This window comes from Mastomys coucha, unplaced genomic scaffold (assembly GCF_008632895.1).
Source record: "Mastomys coucha isolate ucsf_1 unplaced genomic scaffold, UCSF_Mcou_1 pScaffold22, whole genome shotgun sequence".
NCBI lineage: Eukaryota > Metazoa > Chordata > Mammalia > Rodentia > Muridae > Mastomys > Mastomys coucha.
The window spans coordinates 242,534,612-242,540,806 of NW_022196905.1; the positions used below are offsets into that span (position 1 = coordinate 242,534,612).

Below are 6,195 nucleotides of genomic sequence, written 5' to 3' on the forward strand. Positions count from 1 at the left end.
GAGGAAGGAGGATGGCTGAGTTCGAGCCCAGCCTGATTTACATAGTTAATTCCAGGAAAGCTAGGAACATTTAGGGAGACTCTGTTTCCCACTAATACAAAACCAGAATGAATGAGAAGAGGCACTGGCACGTGGGCACATGCTAACAAGTGGATGGACTCTGTAAACATGCTTAGTGAGAGTAGCTGGACACAAAAGACCACATGCTACATTACCTTATTTGTAGGAAATATTCAGAATAGGCAAATCCCTAGGAAGAAGAAGCACATCAATACTTGCAAGAGACTACATGATGGGCAGCGGGGAATAATGACTTATTAAGTATTGACCTTCCAGTTGAATGATGAGAAAGTTCTAGAACGAGATAATGGTCAGGTGGTCATGTACATTGTTGATGTACTTACTTGATGTCATTGAATGGCACACTTCAAAGGGGTAAGATACAAACAAACAAAACAAAACAAAAACAAAAAACAAGCAAGCAAACAAAACCAGAAGAGTGGGCATGATGATGACCACCTTTAATCCAAGCACTTGGGAGGCAGGGGGTTGGGGGTTGAGGGAGTGGGAGGGAAGTGGTGGTGGAAAAGAGAGGGGATTGAGTATAGAACTGAAGGGGAAGACAGACAGATGAGGCTGGAAGCCGAACATCGGCGCGGACTTTGTGAGGCACTTCAGAGGGTGGGTTCCAAGCGGAAGAGTGTTTGGCACTAGAGCAGCCCAGTGGCCTGTCTCTTGGGACCCTCTCTGGCTCCCATGCATGAGATGGATGGAGCAGAGGCAAGATTGGAGGCTTCTCTCCAGTACTTATTAACTGTTCTCCATTCCTGGACACTTGCCTACGTTTATTTTTAGTTCCAGAGACAGACTCAAATTTTTCTCTTCTGATTTTTAACAGAAGTTCATAGACTTCTGAGGGGTATTGTTGGGAATCCCACACGGATCCTTAAATAGTAGTCAAAACCTGGTATTACGATCCTTTCTTCAGTGGTGGACTGTAATACATCAGGAGTCCCTAGCAGTAGCTGTGACTCTGTGTGTGTCGGCTAGTGCTAGAGGCAAGATGAAGTTAGGAACGATGGGGAGGCAGGCAGCACTTGGAGAAGTCCCTGTTGCTGGGATTGATCCACAAGTCCAGGGCTGACTCAGCATAAGCAGATTCCGACAAGGCTGATGAAGAAGCCAGATACTACTCTATTCCAAGCTGCCAGAGGGAGGGGAGATCCGGTCAGAAAACAGGCTCCTACCTTATTCTCAGTGGATCCAGGATGAACTGCTCAGAATAGCCAAGATGGAATCCCCAGAGGTTTAAGAACTCACACCTACAGACATGCTTGGGCCTCCCAAGTACCAGGGGCCAAGTGGTACTCTCTGTCCAGGCAGTGACAGCCTGACAAGCTCTTGGCTGGTCCCCTTTTCCTCTCCACTCAGCTGATGGCAGGCCTTGCTCACCCTGTAGCATCCTTACTAAACAGCAGATCCAGGAGAACTGAATCAAGTTTGGCACTTCTTTTTTTTTTTTTTTTGCTTTATGGAAAATTTATTGCAGCTCTCAAAACACGCATTACTTTTTCTTTTCAACGTCTTGCTCTGCAGCTTCCTTGGCCCTTTTTGCTCGGATGCCAAAGAGCCGGGCATTGGCACGGGCCATTCGGAGACTGGCAAAGGCCTTGAAGTTCTTCTCTTCCTCTGTGATGACTCTGGCCTTCTCCTTTTTGTACACATTCCGGATGGGCATCACAGGTCCTGTCAGCTGGGTGGCTAATTTAAGTTCTTCAGCAGAACTGTCTCCCTTCTTTGGAGCAGAAGGCTTCCTGGGGAATAGTATGAGCTTGGAGCGGTACTCCTTCAGGCGCTGCACGTTGGCCTGCAGTGACTCAGTAGATTTGTTTCTCCTCCTTGGGTCCACAGAGATGCCGATGGTGCGGTGCGAGCCATTTTCTTGTGGATACCAGCCACCCTGAGTTCCTCCAGGCTGAAGCCCCTGCCAGCCCGGACCTTGGTGTGGTATCTAACTGTAGGGCACCTCACGATGGGCCTGATGGGGCCACACGCGGGACGAGGGGCAATGCGGCGCGCTTTCGCCTGCCGGGCCTTTCGTCGGCGGATCTTGCGTGCCGGCTGGTTGAACCACGTGTCCACTCGCTGCTGCCAATCCTTGTGGAAGTGGGGCTTCAGGATCATGCCATTCCGGCTGGGTGCCATGGCTGCCTCCTATACAGGAGAACGGCCGAGCGGAAAGCAAGTTTGGCACTTCTTAAGTCCCTCAGCTTCTTGTTTAGGTCTGGACATGGCTCCTTTCAAAAGCAGGTACCTCCAAATCTGGGAATTTGGAATTCCTCACCCGTCTCCCCATCCCCACCACACACCTTTCCTGAGCATCAGAATTCATAGCTTTCTCTGCTTCAAAGCACCAAGCCTACAAATTTAGATTCCAAATTCCACAAAACAAACTCCTTGCCCAGATTCTGAGCCCCATGTATCCTGTCCTTGGGGAAGTGCCTGACCATGGTGAGGTGAGAGGCTTCCACTTCATTCCCTATCCAGGCCATGCCCTGCCACATCCTTGTGAGTGTTGGAAACAGGAGAGGTGCTTCTATGGCTTTAATGAGCTAGCTGGTCTCACCTACCATGTGTAACATATATTCTCTGTAACTAGCAGGAGCTCCCAGAGACTTCAGGTTCTGAAGAAAAATGCAGACTGTTGGCAAGTAGGTTTTAAGCATTAAGTATCAGATGAGAAGACTAAGATTATCACTAAAGGACCTAGAGAGACCGACTCAGAGGACTCAGGTTCAGTTCCCAGCACCCACACGGCAGCTAACAACTGTCTGTAACTCCAATTCCAGGAGATCCAATACCCATACACATGCAGGCTGACAAAATATAAAGTAAAAGATAAATCTTTTTTTTTATCTTTTAAAGATGATCATTAAGGCTATTGCGGTGAAGCACAGCTATAATTCTCGTACTTATGAGGCTAAGGCAGGGGGATCACTGTGCGTTTGAGACCAGCCTACAACATATAACAAGATTCTTTCTCAGAAAAAGAAGAAGGTTAGGTCTGGAAAGATCGCTCATTGGCTAAGAGTATACACTGTGGTTTCCTCGACCCCTCTGGCTCCTATCATCTTTCCTCCTTGTCTTCCATGGAATTCTCTAAGCTCCACCTAGTGTTTGCCTGTGGGTTTCTGCATCAGTTTCCATCGGTTGCTAGGTGAAGCTTCTGATGGGTGGTTTGGTGGTGCCTAGTCTTAATTGCAACTTGATATGCCATGTTTGGTTGACATCCCTGCCCATTTCCTTCAGGGAAATGGAGGAAGAGTGGATCTGGGGTGAGTTGGGGGAGGGGGGACCTGGGAGAAGAGGAGGGAGGGAAACTGCAGTCAGGATGTAATATGAGGGAAGGAAAAAGGAAAAAAAAAAGAGTACATACTGCTCTTGCAGAAGACTCAAGCTCAATTCTTACTGCCCTTGTCAGGTGGCTCACAACCATCTGTAACTCCAGCTCCAAGGGGACCCAAGTATACTTGTTCTCAAGTGCACATACTCCCACATAGACACACATATACATATAATTTTTTTAAAAAAGACTTGAAAAAAATCCATTCATTAGTAAACTTTTCTGGGGCGCAGGCCTGTAGTCTTCTTTGGAGGTTGAGACAATAAGATGGCACACTTGAAGCACGCCTAGGCTATAGAATGAGTTCGAAGCCAGTCAGGGTAACTGAAGTCTTGTCTCAAAATGAAAAATGGAGGGAGCTGAAGATGTGTCTCAGTGGTAGAATGTTTGCAGAGTATGCACAAAGCTCCAGGTTAGATTCTCAACATCGGAAGAAAAAAAATCCCAAAACACAATTATCAACATCAAGCATGAACCAGGCGGATGAGAAAGTTTATATTTGATGTTTGAAGACTGACTACTTCATTTGAAGTGATTCTGCTTTCCAAAGGCCTTTCAGAGGAGGAGGCTACCAGTACATCCTTGTATCCGAAAGACTCCAGTCTCCTCTGTGGCAACATCACATTCCTCCAGCAACATTCCCACGTGACTTGAGGAGGGGCCGGGGTCTGGAGAATTCCAGGCAGGAGTGGTTGGTTTTAAGAGTTAGAGCTAACTGCTGTTTCGGTTAAAAAAAAAAAAAAAAAAAATGTCCCTTTGGCCAGAAAAATGCTTTCCGAAGCTTCTCTAAAAATAGTGCTTGCTGGGATTTTCCAGTTCGACATTCCTTCTGTGACCAAGGACAACTCAAACTAACCCATCCTGAACCCCTCATCAGTTTCCAGTGACATCCCACCACTGGAAGAGCCCCCCTTTTTGTGTCCCCAGGTGCCTCTATACCCCGCTGGCATTTGATGCTGCTGGGGGAATTCTGGTTGTCTTCCTCCTCCTCCTCCTCCTCCTTCTGGGCAAAGGCTAGAAATGTGGCCACAAGGAAAAAGTGCAAAACTGACTTTGTTTATCCCCAAGATTGGTGTCCTGCTGGGCCAAATGGTGACTAATCTAGCCATGGGAACCTCAGGAAGCCATTGAGGTAACCAGCAGGAGACACCCACAGTGGAGCCTGTGCTGATGGCCCACCCCAAGTGCCAGGCTATGGATTGGGACCAAGCTATGCATGCTCTTGCATGAGAACCAGGTAATCTTAGTGATCTTGCTCAGCATCCAATCCTGTGGCTAATGCTGGGGCTCCCCATGTTCTGGAACAAGGAGGCCTGCCCAGGAAGAATGAAATATACAGACTCAAACTGCCATGTTCACTTGACTAATTCTAGGGGCAGATTCTCAGCAAGTCCACATCCCTGGATCATAGGATGCTGGGGACCAAGGTGGCAAAAGGAAGTAACTGCCCCCAAAATCCGTGGCAATCCAAGGCTGCTACAACTGCACATTTACAGTGGGAAAACTTGGAATTTCCTTCCTTCCATTTCTTCTTCTCCCCTCCTCCTCCCTCCATATGCCTTCTTTCTCCTTCCTTCCTCCCTTTCCTCCTGTGTTGGGAACTGAACCCAGGACCTTGTATATGGTGAGGCAGCTGCCTTGCTTGGTACATATAGCCTCTGCTGCCCCTTCCTGGCCCTTTCAGTGTAGGATGCTAAGGTAGTTCCACACATTTATGCCTAATTGCCTTCCTGCCTGAGTTCACACTGGATGGCCTCGTTCCCATCCAGCACCACAGGGTTCACTGTAGTTTGCCCTCTTTTGATTATTCATCCCAGCCTTCTCCCTCCTCTGGCCCTGAAAGAGAGATGCCTGATCATTCTCCATGAATTTGCTGGCCCACTGTATCTATATAGCACGCTCTCCCATCCTCACCACTGCACCTCATCTTTATATGGGTATTCGCCATGTGGCTGGCTCACCTCTCTCTGGTTCACACACACCCATACCTGGCTGCAATACATCCATTGCACACCCTGACATAAGCAACCTAAGGGAGAGAGGGTTTGTTTCAACTTACAGTGCAAGGGAAGATAGTCCATTGTGGCAAGTTATCCCTAGCAGTGAAGCTGGAGGCCTCTGATCATGCTGCACCCATTCAGGAAGCAGAGAAAAGTGGCTTCGAGCAGTTGGTTGTCTTCCTTTTTTATTTAAAAAAAAAAAATCCTTCTACTATTTTATCATGTGTGCAGGTGTTTTGGTTTCATGTATGTAAGCACACTACATGCATACCTTATGCCCACAGAAACCAGAAGGTGTTGGATCCCCTGGAACTAGAGTTGCAGATGGTTGTGAGCTGCCATGTGGGTTCTGGGAACCGAACCTGGTCCTCTAGAGATGCAGCCATGCAGCCAGTATCTCTCCACCCACACTCCCCTCCCGCCTCCCCTTAGTTTTTTTATTTTTATTTTTTTTATTTTTTATTTTTTTGAGACAGGGTTTCTCTGTATAGCCCTGGCTGTCCTGGAACTCACTCTGTAGACCAGGTTGGCCTCGAACTCAGAAATCCGCCTGCCTCTGCCTCCCAAGTGCTGGGATTAAAGGCGTCGGCCACCATTGCCCGGCCCCTTAGTTTTCTTTATGACTGGGTCTCTCTCTCACTACGCAGTCCTGGTTAGCCTGAGACTAATACTGCAGACCAGGTGCCGCAGACCGGGATTTCTTGCGGGGGTCCCTTGCGGGACGAGGGGTTCTGGCCAGGTGGGCACGGGATTCGGCTTTTGACAAACAGACTAGACACGAGTAGTGTAAGG

General features: G+C 48.2%; 1 pseudogene; it reads right to left on the reverse strand.

The window, feature by feature from the left end:
* Window positions 1-1,523: 1,523 nt before the first annotated feature.
* LOC116068018 lies at window positions 1,524-2,257 on the reverse strand (annotated as a pseudogene).
* Window positions 2,258-6,195: the final 3,938 nt, after the last annotated feature.